A 16,640-nucleotide genomic window follows, 5' to 3' on the forward strand; every position below is an offset into this window, starting at 1 on the left:
AGCAATTGCAGAAATAGACCTCTCCCTCAGTAATTTGGAAGTATTGCTCTATTGATGTCATGAATCTAACAAACCTCATGTGTCTGATGAAATAGCTCATGAAAATGGATTTTTACACGTTATTATGCTGCTTTTCCCCTCTGATGACTTTCAACGTTTCCCTTTATCCTTAACATGTGGAAGCTACTCTACCATGTGTTCAGGTGTGGTTTCATTTGTTTCTTGCTTTTTAAATTTGTTTTGATATTGCTTTGCATTAAATGGATTTTTGTAACATGTGGAATCACACATTTCTATAATTCTGAGAAATTATTTCCCATTATTTCTTCAAATATTGACTTTTTCTGATTTCTATTACTTTACTCTGAAATTCTATTGAAATTAAAATTTGAACTTCTGGATTTATTCTCCATGCTTCTGAACATTCTTTGACACTTTCTAGAATCAACTCATTTTTTTCCCTTTAATTTTCTTTATTTCCACAGTTAAAAAAAAGAAGCACATAGACAAATGGTTTTTCATAACAGATTACAAGTGGGTCCATTCAGACCTGCTCTCAAGGTGCTGTCAGCCTCCAAGGGGCTGCCCAGCTAGCAGCTATTATTCATGTGGCCAATGGGTTGATCTGGATGCAAAAGCATGCAGCCCTCAGGGTGGCAAGTTTCCTCTCCTCTGGTCTTCAATTAGGTTAAATGGCATCAGCGTCCATATTTACAGATGTGAGGTGTGGTAATTCTAAGCAGTTCTCCATCCGGAGCCAGCGATGGGTACCTGGACCTGGGGCCAAGGAGGAGGTCGGAGTGACTCTGCCACCACTGTGAGCTTGTCTCCCTCCTTCCTAAGGGGACGAGGGGCTGTGCCCGCAGTCAGACCCTTCCAGGAGGGTTAAGCCAGGTAACTGTAGGTGTCCTTTTCATCACCCACTCGCTCCAAATACTCTTTCTCGATCAGAATGTCAATACATTTCTTAATCACTGAGATCTGAGGCTTGAATACTGAGGACAACTGAGTCGCTACTTCTCCGAGTAACTGCTGGTGTTTTACAACCTTCCTCATTTTCATTATTCTCACAATAGCCGCCTGGATCAGCAGTTTGCGATCTTCCTCAATGTTTTTGTACATGGTTTCTTGTTCCCGCTTCTGTTCAATTTTCATTGGCAAGCTGATATTAACCCTTAATTTCTTACTTTTATAACCAAAATGTAATTTTATTAAGGTGTCTGGCTTCAATTCCACCTCGTCAACATTTGCACTTTTGTCTTCCAAAACCAGTAACTTAAACTTCAATAAAATCTGTAAGACTTGTGCCACAATGTCCATTTTGATCTGAGTGCTGTCCATCAGCTGTTGAATGGTGTAAGCATCTTCCGTGTTGTACTGGAGCAGGATGGCCATCTGAAATGTAGATACACGCAAAGTGTAGTTGTTTTTGAAGTAGTTTGTTACTAATTCTCCTTCAGACAGTTGATATGCCCATGACAATTTTCTGTCACTGTAACAGCTGGCATAAAATGCAGTGAAGCGCCGATAACATGGTTCCAGCTCTGATGGCAAGAGAACTGTACAAGATTCCTCAAAGGGCCACCATCCGTAACTCAGAACGTGAATACTGAAATCTAAGTCCAAAGGCTCTGAATCCATCAGGTGCTTTTTGAACTGCGCATTCAAAGCTTTGCTTACACCAATGTCTTGAAACATCCGCTGAAGTTTGGAGGTATACTCAAAACCACAAGCTTGCTTTAACTTAGAGACCATGCTTGCTTCAGCATCGTCACTCGCACTGTTCTGATGGACAAGCCTTTTGGCCAGCATTTTCGTGTAGAACTTCTGAACCACATCTTTGTCATCCATATACTTAAAGACCGTCATCACGTGGTTAAGTGTGTCTTCTAGTTCTGCTTCTTCTGGGTTCTTGGAACTCTTCTTCAACAAGGAATCACAGTATTGAGCCAGCAACTCAGGGGATTTACTGGATGACTGAGCCATTTTGGTAACTGCATTGTTGTTTATGAAGCCGCTGCATGCCTTGTCCAGTGCAGCCACGAAGTCAGCATGGTTCCTGAATGCTGATATCACCAGGGCATTGTATTTTTTATGGATATTCAATACTGTCTCTACATACATTCTGGGGTCATTTAAAGCAGCTTCTCCACACTCCTCAATTGCTGAAAGACCCTGATTATGAATGTGTGTCTCCAGGATCTTTTTAAATTCTCCCAGGCCATTCTTGATTCTATATATGAGCCTATACATGCGACCCAAATCTTCACTTTTGTTGGCGTTCAGTAAATTCTGGAATTCTGTGAGGAAAATCTCCAAGTGTTTCTCCACGAGCACCTGCCTGCATTTCCTGGCTAGCTTGCCCTTGCTGCTCTGGTGAAGGTAGACCCGGGCCCTCCGCCGCTCCTCCAGCAGAAGAGCCTCCACCTTTTTCATATATTCAGTAACTGGGTTCTGCTGCAACAATTCAGTACTCTTTCTGGTATAATATCTCTCTGTGTCAGCCAAGAACTGAGATTCAAAGGCTTCTTTGTACACTGTTAGCATAGGGCTCTCCTCAAACTGATTATCTTCATTCACCCCCAGTTCCAAGTAAGACTGGATAGCACCACTTATCAGTCTTGTATTGATGGATTCACCATTTCTTTCCTTTTCAATCAGTTTTAAAACAGCATTTGTTACTTGTTTATTCAATGGCCTGAAAAGACAATCTCTCCAAGTCACCATTGCGAGAGAATATATTTCACAAACATTGTGTCCTTCGTTATTTGTGCTATTAAGTAAATGTTTATTGAGGCGGGCACAAATCCCATTCAGCACTTTGCTCGAAAACTGGTAATCTTCCCATTGTTGAGTATAGAACTTCAGTATTCCTATATCCATTAAATCTTCTCCATCCTTAGGAAGATTTGTCAAGTGATTCTTCAAAAATTCTTTAATTCGTTTGTATAATTCGAAGCCAACAGTCTTATCTTCCCTCAGCTTCTGCCCCTTTTTTGATTGAGTCTGGGCTTGAGGGGACACATATAAACAGTGGTTATAAAGAAGAGTGTAGAGTTCTATGTATCTGGATTTCACCATACTTTGTCTGGCATACACTTGCTGGATTCCCGCTCTGATGTTATCCCAGAGCTCGTCAATGCCAAGATGATTCAGTTCACTGGGATTCTGGCTCCAGTCCGATGACATTGTACTATTATCAAGTTGTCCACAGTCTTTATTCAAGGTACAGCTAATTCTCCATTAGATGAAGATATACAGTATCACTGCAAATTTATTCACAGCAGCTCAGAAAGGATGTTGTTTAAATGTAGAGAATGAAATCTCACCACAGCGCAAACCTAGAAGGGAACCTGCAAGTAAAGCAAACACCAATGTGATTCCAGCACTGAACTGATTAAGCAGAAACATCTTGCTTGGAAGTGGGCTCTCTGTTTCTATTGTCTTTTGTCTTCATAAACAAATCCACTGCATTGTAAATATCAATACATGTGAACTGCATTTCCCAGATGCCTAAGTGGCTTCTGTGATAGATATCTCCACCTGGTCAATGCACCCAGCCCCAGTAAAATCCCCATCCTGCCAAAGTCCTGTTGAGTCCCTCAGCCTCCAGGCTTGCCCTGCCTGGGCAAGCATGCCTGCCCATCCACCCAACTTTTGTTATTCCTGGTAATATACTGTATAAAGTCTCTGGGAATCTTGAATTAGCAATACTGAGCTATTGTTCCTGGAGGGAAAGATGCAGATCTTACATGTGTGAACTATTTTGTTCTTTAGCTAGGTTCAGTTTGTTATTTAACCTGACTCTAATGAGTTTCTTTTTTCTTTTTTTTTAACCAATTTCCAAGTTGACATTTCTGTGATTTCTAAGTTCTTTTTCCACAACTGTAACTTTTTATTTTATAGCTATTTACTCTTGTGTCATGAGTGTATTTTTATTTCTTTATGAATAGGAACTATATGTATTCTAATTCCTTTTGATATTATTACATTATCTCTATGTTATTGGATACAAATCCTTTGACTTATGAATTTGTTGCCTCAGAATTTGTAGCCTTTCTCAGATGCCTGGTGATTCTTGGTTGGTCTTGATTCCATGTCCTCAATTATGACCACCGGCTGACACCATGGCTTTTCCTAGTAGTCACCTTCTTGGTGATCTCATTGGTTTACGTCTAGGAGCAGCAGTAGCTTTTGTTCATTACTTCACTGATACCAAAATATTTTATCCCATCTCCCTCTCAATGTAATTATATATTAATATTTATTTACTTTTATAAACCTTATGTAGTGTCTGGATTAAACTTACACTACAGTGTCAGTCTTGAATAGGAGCCAGAAATTTTGACATAAATGTTCAGTCCGCCTTCTTGAAACTAGAAGTCCCATAGTGCTGTTAGAACTTGACAGAAGATATAGCCATGGAAGTAAAACTCCCTGACAGAACCTTGACCATAAAAAACAGTGCAGGCATAATCAAACACTATCTCAGGATGAAAGGGGTAAAGGGAATAAATGCTCTAGACTCCTCCTTTCTCTCACTGCCTGCCAGTGCCTTGTTGGATCAGATTCAATCGTAAGCCAGAGAGTAGGTGCACCCAGGAATACAATCCATTGAAAAGTTTAAAGCAGAGGTGAGAGGAAAAGTTAAATGGAGAAAAACCAATACATCAAACTACTTTTAAGGACTAGTTTTCCCACATCCTGCTTTAGTGCATAAAATACAGTGTTCAATTGACTATGAATTTATAATTGAGGGCAAACTTCTTATGTTAACCAAAAATAATGTTTCTGTTATAGTATAATCTCTATGCCCTACTTATGTTTTTTCTTAGTTAAAATTTTCACTAATTTTTCAACATCTATAAGTTAGAATAAATTTATATATAAATATACAGATTTGATTGGGACTGAAGATGCTCTTGCTTTGAACAGAATCATTTAAATTTCTTACTAGGCCTTCTTAACTCATCATTTTTTTTTAAGAGAGGAAAGCAAAGGAGTTAGGGCAAATATTTGACATGTTCAATAAACAATGTTCTGATGTGTGAATTTTTTCTAATCAGGACAGCCAAGGTCAGCTAAGTTAATATACCATTAGGCAGAAAATAGATGTATCATCAGGAATACAGCCTACTAATTTACTGATCAGTGTTGAACACTAGCCAGTAGGTAGTAATAATGGCACCACAAACAGATGTTAACTGAACTATATTAAGTGACACTGTGCAATTCTTTTTCTTTTCAACTCTGTGCTTGATTGTAATATATCATCTTTGGGTTTTCTCATTATTACTAAGTTTACCACAGATATTATGATAAGAATTACATAAAACATATATTTCATCTGATCAAATCTGCTCCAAAGTCATTTTTGCAGTTACAATGCAATAGAAGTGATTCATTTCCTCAAATTAGCCTAATTCACATTTAATGACTGTTTCTAGACATATCATGTGCCCGACACTGTGGTAGGGACTAGGAATATGAGGATGAGAAATCATGGTTGCTGTGCTCAGAAAGTCACCATATGATAGAGGAAAAAATCATGAAAATGAATAATAATGTACAGGACAATAGGTAAGGCAAAGTCTGTAGATAAAATAGGTGGCATAGTAATAAGTCAGGGAATGTGATTATGTCTGAGAGGTTTATAGGTCCCTTAGAGAAGCTGGGGACCTATAGTAGATTCAATAGCCTCCTTCAAGATGTGATCTTACACGAGCTGGTGGCAGATCGGGACATATTAAGGCAAGAAGTGTCCCTTTTGGTTGAACATTTCTCTTAAAGCAGCATTATATATAAGTTGTTGCTAAGTCACTTCAGTTGCGTCCAACTCTGTGTGACCCCATGGATGGCAGCCCACCAGGCTCCCCCGTCCCTGGGATTCTCCACGCAAGAACACTGGAGTGGGTTGCCATTTCCTTCTCCAATGCATGAAAGTGAAAAGTGAAAGGGAAGTCGCTCAGTCGTGTCCGACCCTCAGCGACCCCATGGACTGCAGCCCACCAGGCTCGTCCATCTGTGGGATTTTCCAGGCAAGAGTACTGGAGTGGGGTGCCATATTACGGACTATCATTTATACTCCAATTGTGGAATTAAAAAAATTATGGAACTGTTAACTCCAAATCCAAATAGTAGAATCAATCATATGTTGTTTATTGCATTTATTGTACTATCAACATTATTGAGGACCACTCAGTGAAGATGCCAACTATATATGCTGGTAGAAGATACACAGATGAACAGTAAATCCTTCTTTAAAGCACCCAAAGCTAGTAAAAAAGGTAGTATGTACATAGACAGTAGGTACACAAGATGATAATAATATAACACTAGTGCAAATAATATAAGAAATAATTATCATAAAGTACAAAATATGAATGGTATAATTTATGTTTTTATAGCATTTAATCATTTATACATGTTTCCCACATTAATTTAATGTTCATAAAAACTCTGAGATTGATATTATTATTCCTATTTTATTGATGAAGCAAAATAGGTATAGAGTGATAATAAATATATAGGAAATAAAATAAAAGAAAAAATTCAGGGCCAGAGTGAAAAAAGAAAATAGGGTTTAAAAGATGAACTGGATTTAAAACTCTTGAGAAGAAGCTGGTGAAGGCATATGAAATTGATGGAAAGAAAAAGACTAAGTAGAGACCATCTTGGCTAGACAATGCACATGAAAGAAAAATACTATATACAGTTGTGAAATCTTTAAAGAAAAATTAGAAAAAATGTTCACCAAGAGAGAAATGATTAAACTATTGTGTGTGTGTGTGCATTTATACTGGAATTCTAAGAAATAATAAATAATGTAAACGATCATCTAAAATCATAGTAACGGTGAAAATAATTGACTTATATAACCAACTTTAAAAAATAATTAATAAATGCATAAGGTACAAAATCCAGAAAATATGAAAGGGTTTGTAGTGAAAAGTAATAATCCCTTCTCAGTACCCATTTCCTCCCCCATCAAGGGACACCATGATTATAGATAACTTATATCTCTCTCTCTCCTGGAGAAGGGCATGGCAACCCACTCCAGTATTCTTGCCTGGAGAACTTGGTGGACAGTGGAGCCTGGCAGGCTACAGCCTTTGGGGTCGCGAAGTCGGACATGACTGAATGACAAACACCTATCTTTCTCTAGCTGTAATCTATGCATATACAAGCATGTACACACAGAAGCAGTATATGCACATATTCATTTTTATATATAGATTAAAAATTCTTGGTTTTTAACCTTGTTTTTGAAAATTTAACAATGCATCTTTGAAATGGTTTCATAGTTTATACAGAGATACCATTATATAGATGTACTATAATTTATTGAAGATGGAAATCTTTTCACATTTAAAAGACATTTATATTTCCTTTTCTGGTGAATGATTTATTAATATCCTTATTTTAATTGGGTTATTGATTTTTTCTGTTAATTTTAGAAGCTCTTTTAAGTCTAATTATTCCTATAATCATCTGTTACAATTATTTTTTTTTACAATTTTGAATTTATCCTGACTATAGTCAGGATATTTGTGCTCTGTAGTTATGTCTTATTTTTGTGTAATTGAGTTGATCAGTCATTTTTCTAGTCTCCAGTTATTTCATATTTTCTTCTACAACTTCTATCATTCTATATCCTACATTTATATCTTGGATCCCTTTGGCATTTTAAAAATAAAGGCAGGAGGGAGGGATCCTCTTTAGTTATCAGCCGTTGTTTGTCATTTCCCCAATAACATGAATTACCTTTATCTTGCAGTAAGCTGATATAGTTTTAAATCTATTTGTGGTGACCTCTATTTATAAATCTGTGTAAACATTCTTTGCCTATCATTATCTAACTTATTTTTAAAGTGGGCAACTATTTAACTCTCATTTACCATCAATCACTGTAAGTATTTGAATTACATTTATTTTTCAAAAACTTTGTAAGATACGAGCCATGTTTAATATGCAAACATTAATGAAACAATTGCAGTGGTATGGGTGCTGCATACCTAGTTTATTTTCAGAACCTTCAAGGCCCTGCATAAATCTGTATGCTTCTACCTTGCTGCAGGTGGAAGACACTTCATAAATGAACAGGCTGAGCAGTGCTGGTGGAAGGTATAGGGTTCCTTCCCAAGTAAAGGACTTGTACTTTACTTCTTCCCTTCCCAAGTAAAATTGGATAAAAACTTGTCTTTTACCTAGGAAAGGACATAGTCCATTACAAAGTAATGAAGGCAGAGCTGTTATGCCAGAGAAGAATAAAATAATTTAGAAACAGGAAAGAACATGTGTGTCTGTGTGTGTGCAGAAATAAGATGCATATATATTTTTCTTGATATTAGTTTCAAAATGTGTAGTGAAATAAATATTACCATGGAGAACATTTAAGTAAATTCAGTTAAACATGTAAAAGTCATGTGACCCCATCCTGGAGGCAGAATTGCCTCTTGGGTTTAATTTGATTCTATAAAATCCCAATTCTTTGTTCTAAACAATGTATATAAGACTATGGAGTGTTTGTAACATGAATGACTTACTAATTATTTGTAGATTAGTTCTAAAGGCATGAGACGTTTTCTTTCAAATTCTAGTAGTGGGAAGATGAGAAAGTATCTCAGCAATTGACTTAATGCCAGAAAAATTCCAATTGACTCGTCTTCCTTAACTGCTTAATCTAAGTGATTTCTCTACAGTTTTCATGAACATGGTGTTGAGTTTTTTTCTAAAGGATAAAAACAAATTTTAATGGCCTACTGTAGTTTCACAAATTAGGAAAAAGGGAATACTAGCTGCCTCATGCAATAATAACATTCAAAGATACTACTTTAAGACAAATATTCTCAATGGAAGCAATATCTCCTTCAATGGAGCAGAACTTAGTTCTTGGGGAAGGAAAAACATCTGTGTATAAATGACAGACATGCACACTATGGAGTCCTATACCAAAGGTGTGGAGCCCTGTACCAAGGTCACAGGATAAAAATCTCTGGAACTGACCAAGCCCCTTAGCAACAGTTGCCATGAGCCTCTGGATGTAAACCAGCAAGTTTCCTGACCCCATATTTTATGTAAAATACCCACCCTACTATCCACCCTATAGCATCCTAACCAATCACCTAATGCCACCATTCCAGTAGGAATTTTCTGTCTTGAGCCTATAAAAATTGGTTGCAAGCCTGCAAAAGCAGTCAGCTGTCCCTTGAGCTGACCCACTGTTCTAACAGCATCTCCCACTCTAATAAACACCATTCTTCTCTCATTTTGCCTCATGTCTGGAAATTCCTTTCCCAACCCACGCACGGACCATGACACACAGATTAAAAACACAGTATATCTGTGGCGTTAAAATTTCATGGGAAGTGGCTAGGGGGAAAATGGCTAAAAATGTAAACAAAAAGGACTGACAAACACCACTTTAAAGCATACTTTCTGTATCTCAGCCAGCAAGTTTCTGCCAAGTTATTAGTCGCTAGGTGAAAAACAGTTTATGCTCCTTTCCCAGGAGTATCCCTCCTGGAAGCCAGTGATAAAATGTATCACTGCTGTCTCTAGAGCGGATCTGCATACAAAACTACAGGCAATAAGGAACCCGACAGGCTTTCTTCCCCTGTGTCCTGTGCGCTTTTCAGCACTCTGCTAAGGTAGGTAGCTGTGTGTGTTCTGTGAGTCAGAGTACTATGAAGCACATAGTGAGAGCCTCCATTCATTGTTTCCCATAACTAACTCTAACATTTTTTTCTATTACTTTCAAACACTCTAATCAAGCATAAGAGAATAAAAAGACAAAGAGATTGTGGACTTATTTCTTGGTTGCATTTGGCACATTGTAGATTGAACTTGAAGATTTTTGGTAGGGCCTGCCCTGGACAAATCATGAGCTTTCCATTTTACCAATTTCCTCCTTTGACCTTATACTCCACTGTGATCGCTCCGATCATCCTTCACCACAGAAACCCCCTCCACCACACAAATGTATCCTTTTCATCTCCCTATAATTATCAGAAGATTTAATATTATTTTATTATAACATATGAATTTTATTCCGTATTTAGTTTTCCCAAGGGGTGTACACAATATTTACCTCTAATTAATTACAAAATGAAGTGTTTTTTCCCTACTAAAAACATTTCAGATATGAAATATAGAGGAAATATTTAGAGGAGATCTCCCAGGTCCCTGAACTAATTTCGTATAGACTGTCCTCTGGTCTCTACCCTGCTTAAGTGTAACATCAAGCTTGCTTTTAAGAATTCTTTCTTAATTGAACTCATAGTCTAAAAGCTGCAAATTACTAAAGGAGAAAACTGGCACATTTTCTTTTTTTTGCATCTTTGTCATTTTTTTCTCTTATCTCTGGTTTATTCTTCTAGAATCCCTTTCCTCCAAGTTTTTTACATAATTTCCTCAATTTACTCTTTTGAAGAAGGATCTTATAATTCATATTTTATCCCTATCAATGGACAGTTAAGACCTAAGTTCTGGGCAACTCCATTCTTATACCTTCAAATTTTATAAATAAAAACTTGGGGTAACCATTGTTCCTCATTAACATGCAGATTAAGCAATGTACAGAGGAAGGAAGCCCTTTCTGTGAGTGAGAATTGAGATATAGAAGCCTATTTTCCTTTCTAAAGCTTCATTTTTCATTTGCCTTGTTGCTCTTTCCCTTCATCTGTATTTTAAGTGTCTAATTACTGACCCAATAATACCTCCCAGTTTTGTTCTTTTCATAAAATATTGAAAGCAAAAAGAAAATTCTACTTTCAAATTCAATATAACAATGCTTGCTTTAGTAAGTGACATATTTCAATATAAACTTATATAAAGAAGCAGCAATCTATATCCCCTCCCACCCTCTTCATTTCTCCCTTTAAATGCAAGACTTTTCCAATTTGGCTGTATGCAGGAATATATCAGGGACCTTTCAATATAGAATCTGTTGTAAATAAATCTAAGGATGTATTTGAGTACTCAGTAAGATTTTAGTTTTTTAATTTAAGATTTATGTTTTTCTAAAACTAGGCATAGCCAGGTATATTTCTAGTCCTTTTATATATTTCATTGATTCTAGGATGCCATGCACATTACTTTCACATTTTACTGTCTCCAAACCCAGGTGGATCAGCGGTAAACCAGGTAAAATGAATTCTCATAGTTTTGTTGTTACTCTGAATGGAATATTTTTACCCTAAATTTATTAAAATTTAGAATGTTTGCATCTTTAGTCAATAGTCAAGTTAGTTTGTAGATTTTCCTGTTTGTATTGCTTTTATCTTAAGATATTATAGTAAAGTTATATTAGGAATCATTCCATTTATTAAAAGATCTGGTTGATTTAAATGGCATTGCAATTATATTTTTATTAGAAGTTATATTGCAGTTAGCTTTGAGTACAGATGGTTATTATTATTTTGCTGAGGTATAATTGACCTACAACATTGTTTTACTTTCAGGTGTACAACACAATGATTCGATACTTGTTTCTCTTCTGAAATGATCACTGCAAGTCTAGTTAACATCTGTCACCCTGCGTGCTTAGTTGTCTCCCCATAACATGCTGCTGAGACCTTCAGAAGACTTTGACTTTCCGAAGCTTGTATTCTGAAGCTATCTCCTTACCATCAAAATGCAAACTGTTCTCTACCTAGTGACTTCTCAGGAATTTATAAAGGAAATACATCGTCTCATTATTATGCTAAAAAGAGATATAACACCCATATCATAGACTAAATGCAGTGTTACATACATCACTACCTATTGTGGTTTTGCAACTATTAATTGAAATCTAAGATATTTGAATCTATATAATTTCAAGTCATGTTAAAATAGTATCTTTGGTGCTTATTTGATTTCATTGAACTTATTCACAAAATACATTGTAGCCATGTAGCTAATTTACAGTTTTATTGTAACTGAATATTTGGGAATTGAAAAGTTTTATGTGAAAAGGAAGATTTATAACTATAAAGAAGTATAATGATTTTTCCAGGAAATTGTAACAAAATATTCATATATGTTTTATTAAAGGGGAAGTGGCTATCAATTCACTATATCCCCATATCCTAAGCAAATAATTTAGAACCCATTAATTAAAGTACTTTTATAATTACTTTTCAGAAAAATTATTTTAGTTAAGCTAATCTACTTATCTAAGCTATTTGCATCTATGCATGTGTGCATGCATGCTCAGTCATGTCCAACTCTTTGCGATCCATGGACTATAGCCAGCCAGACTCTTCTGTCCATGGGATTTTCCAAGCAAGAATACTGGAGTGGGTTGCCATTTCCCTCTCCACTGGATCTTCCCAACCCAGGGACTGAACCTGCATCTCTCGTGTCTACTGCACTGGCAGGTGGGTTCTTTATCACTGCACTGCCTGGGAAGCCCCTATGAAATGATAATGGGTCTGAACATCACAAAGGTAACAATATCAGAGGATTATATTTCATGAACTGAAAAATCCTGTAACAATGTTTCCATGTAGCACTTCTTATTCTGGAAGCATTCATTTTTATAAATTCTAAATAATTATACTTCTAAGTGTTTATTCTTTATAGGAAATAAAACATTCAACAATACATAGTGTGAGGCTAGTTTCTAATAGGTTTGACAATTTTTTAATGGTACCATAGGATTATATACTTTGTTACCAAATATTAACTGATCACTTGAGCTTCCCAGGTAGCTCAGGTGGTCAAGAATCCACCTGCAATGCAGGAAATCCCCGTTTGATTCCTGGGTCAGGAAGTTCCCCTGGAGAAGGGATAGGCTACCCACTCCAGTATTCTTGGGCTTCCCTGGTGGCTCACATGGTAAAGAATCTGCCTGCAATGTGGAAGACCTAGGTTTGATCCCTGGGTTGGGAAGATCCTTTGGTAGATGGCATGGCAACCCACTCTAGTATTCTTGCCTGGAGAATCTCCATGGACAGAGGAACCTGGTATGCTACGGTCCATAGGGTCGTAAAGAGCTGGACATGACTGAGCAACTAAGCACATTACAGCATACAACTGATCACTTATTGTGTGCTAAGAACATGTACTGAAGTGAATACGATGGGGTTTCCTATTACAGGAGTATATACAGTACTTAAAGGAAAAAAAAGAAAACTCAGAAGTCCAAAGGACAAAGCAGAGTGGTCACATGGAAAGAGCTCAGATCTGGAGAATTTGGGGCTTGAGTGAAGTTTGAAAGTTTTGACATATTACGAATTGGGAGGAGGGGGCAGCAATGGGGCATTTGTTCCAGGCAGAAGCATCAACAAATGAAAAAGCACAGAGGTTTGGAAAAACATGATACATCAAAAGAAATGCAAGGCATTTTTTATGATTGATGTGACAGGTATGTTGTATTTTGGTCAGTATAGGAGAATATGGACAGAAAAATCAACCAGACCCATCAATGAAGGGCATCATGTATTAAGCCAACAGTTCACATTTTGGCCTCAGGATCCCTTTACTGAGGTCTCCAAAGAACATTTGGCTACATGCATTATATATCTTTGCTAGTTTCATTTCAGAATTCAAGTGAGGGAATTTTAAAAATGTTTGTTAATCTATTGGAAAATAGCAAGAAGCCCATTTCATATTACATAAACAAATTTTTATGAAAAATAACTATATTTTCCCAAACAAAAAAATTGTGGGGTAAGTTGTACTTTTTTGCAGATCTCTTTAATGTCTAGCTTGGCTTCCCTGGTGGCTCAGACAGTAAAGGATCTGCAATGCAGGAGACCTGGGTTTGATCCCTGGTTTGGGAATATCCCCTGGAGAAGGAAATGGCAGTCCACTCCATTGGAAAATCCAGTACTCTTGCCTGGAAAATCCCATGGATGGAGCTGCCTGGTAGGCTACAGTCCATGGGGTTGCAAAGAGTCGGACACGACTGAGTGACTTCACTTTCACTTTCACTTTAATGTCTAGCTTAGGGGAATACAGCTGGATTCTCACATATGTTTCTACATTCACTGTTTTATTTTGGCCAAATTAATGGAGAAAATTCAGCCTCACAACATAAATATTTGGAAAAGGAAGGAGTCTCTTATTAGTCTTTTCACAACTACTTCAGATAACTGCAGATATTCTTTTTTGGGACTACATAAAAAACTCAAGAATTGGATGGGAGGACTTAATACTATTAAGATGGCAATACTTCCCAAATTGATCTACAGATTCCACTTAATTCCTATAGAAACTACAGCTAGTTTCTTTGTTAAACTTGACAAGCTGATTATAAATTCTTAAGAAATTGCAAAGGACCCCAAACTAACTAAAATGATCTTGAAAAACAAAGTTGGAAGACTAGAGCTTCCTGAGTTCGAAACTTCCCACAAAGCAACAGTAATAAAGCCGTAGTGACACTGGCCCAAGGTAGACCTAGAAATCAACAGAATATAACCGACAGTCCAGAAGTCAATCCATATGTTTATGGTCAGCTGACACTCAACAAGAGTGCCAAGATCATTCCGTGAGAGAGAGGATGGCCTGTTCAACAAATGGCACCTAGAAAAGCCACATGCAAAAAAGAAAAAAAAAAGAAAGAAATTGGACTCTTGCCATACCATGTATGGAAAATCAAGTCAAAATGGAACAAAGATCTAAATGTAAGCACTGAAGTATAAAACTCTTAGGAAAAAAAAAAATAGGGGTAAATCTTCATGACTTTGGGTTTGCCATGAATAATGTAACATCAAACTATGAGTAACATGGAAAACTGGAAAAATCAGATTTCATCAAAACTTTAAAAATTTGTGCTTCAAAGACACTATCAAAAAAGTGACAAGGTACCCCACAGAATGGAAAAAATTTTTACAAATCATGTATCTGATAAGACCTGGTATCTAGAATATATGAAGCAGTCTTACAACTAAATAAAAGGAAAATTGACATAATTTAAAAATAGACAAAGGATCTGGACAGACACGTCTGCAAATAAGATATAGAAGTGGCCTATAAACACATGAGATTCTTGACATTATTTGTCATCAGGGAGAAGCAAATCAAAATCACAATGAGATACTACTTCACATCCACTGGCTATAATGAAAAAGACACATAATGAGTGCTGACAAAATGTGGAGAAACTGGAACCCTCAACCTGCCCATGGAAATCTAAAATGACACAGCCACTTTGAAAAATAGTCTGACAACTCCTCAAATAAGGAAGCCTAGAGTTACCACACGATCCAGCAATTTCAATCCTAGCGATATACCCAAAAGTAAACAAATGTTCACACAAAAACTTGTACATAAATGTTTATAACAACATTATCCAGTTATGTAAATGTTTCTAACAATGTTTATAACAGCATAATAGCTAAGAGGTAGAAATAACTCAAACATCCATCGATGTATGAATGAATAAATAAAACATGGCATATCCATACAATGGAATATTATTTGACCATAAAAGGAAATGGGGTATTAATATATGCTATGACATGTATTCACCTTGAAAATATTGTTCTAAGTGAAAAAAAGCCAAATATGAAGGGTCATGTGTATGATTTCATTTATATGAAATTTATATGAATGTCTACAATAGGTAAATCTATTGAGACAGGAAACACATTAGTGGTTGTTTAGGTCTGGGTGAATGGAACAAAACGTGGTACTAGATAAAGGGTATGAGGTTTCTTCTTGCAATGATAGGAAGCATTCTACAATTTACTGTAGAGGTGGTTTCACATATCTGTTAGTATACTAAAAGCCACTGGAGTATACACTTAATATTGGAATTATAGTATGTGAATTATATCTGTGAATAAATCTGTTTAAAAAACTCCACAAGTGTTAGTTCCTTAAAGGTTAGTTGTAATGTGGAATCTGAAACCATTTCAATAAACATTTCTTAATCTGCAGCATAAAATCCATTACTCTATCTAGAACTCTGAATAGATCTTTTACCTATGTATGATTTCGGTCTTGCAGATACCCTAAAATTCTCAGACAGTGACGTGTCCCCAGACTACATTTGGAGAACTGCTGGGTTAGGTTAGAATCTGAACTTTAGAGAGATGCAAACAAAACAAAACAACCACTCCTCGAGAGACTTCCCTGATGGTCCAACGGCTAAGACTCCACACTCTCAGTGTCAGGGTCCGGGCTCAATCTTGGGTAGGACGCTAGATTCCATATGCTGCAACTTAGAGTTTGCACTCTGCAACTAAAGAACTTTCATGCCGTAACTAAAAAAACACATGCTGCAACTGAAGAACCCACAAACTGAAATGAAAATCCTGCTTGTTGCAGCTAAGACCTGGTGGAGCCAATTAAAGAAATAATTTGTTTAAAGCCACCTTTCTAATTTTGTGAGCTTTGGGAGTAAGCCGCCTTCAGCTAGGTCAAATCAAAGTACAAACATTTTATAGACAGAGTACATACACAATTTATAATTCTGTCGGCCTAGTAATAACAGTGACAAATGCATGTGAGATTCAAGTCAATTAAGGAGACTAGTGAGCCTGGAAAGGAAGATTTTGCAGAAAAGTAATTGACTGATTTTATAGAAATTATGAGGGTACACGTGAGATAAAGCAGTTAATAACATAAGGAAGCTGTCTGAGAGATTTCCAAGCTGTCTTGGAAATCTGAGGAATAGTGTCAGAGAAAGGAAAAGAGAGTACAGTGTA

General features: G+C 36.6%; 1 pseudogene across 1 annotated transcript in view; it reads right to left on the reverse strand.

The window, feature by feature from the left end:
* Positions 1–465: 465 nt before the first annotated feature.
* The window catches only part of LOC113891891, a 43,724-nt pseudogene continuing 27,549 nt past the window's right edge, over positions 466–16,640 (reverse strand). Inside the window, exon 2 of the transcript XR_003510899.1 lies at positions 466–3,353. The product of XR_003510899.1 is annotated as a cullin-1 pseudogene (transcript). The remainder of the gene's footprint in view (positions 3,354–16,640) is intronic.

This window comes from Bos indicus x Bos taurus, chromosome 4, assembly GCF_003369695.1.
Source record: "Bos indicus x Bos taurus breed Angus x Brahman F1 hybrid chromosome 4, Bos_hybrid_MaternalHap_v2.0, whole genome shotgun sequence".
NCBI classification, from domain to species: Eukaryota; Metazoa; Chordata; class Mammalia; order Artiodactyla; family Bovidae; genus Bos; species Bos indicus x Bos taurus.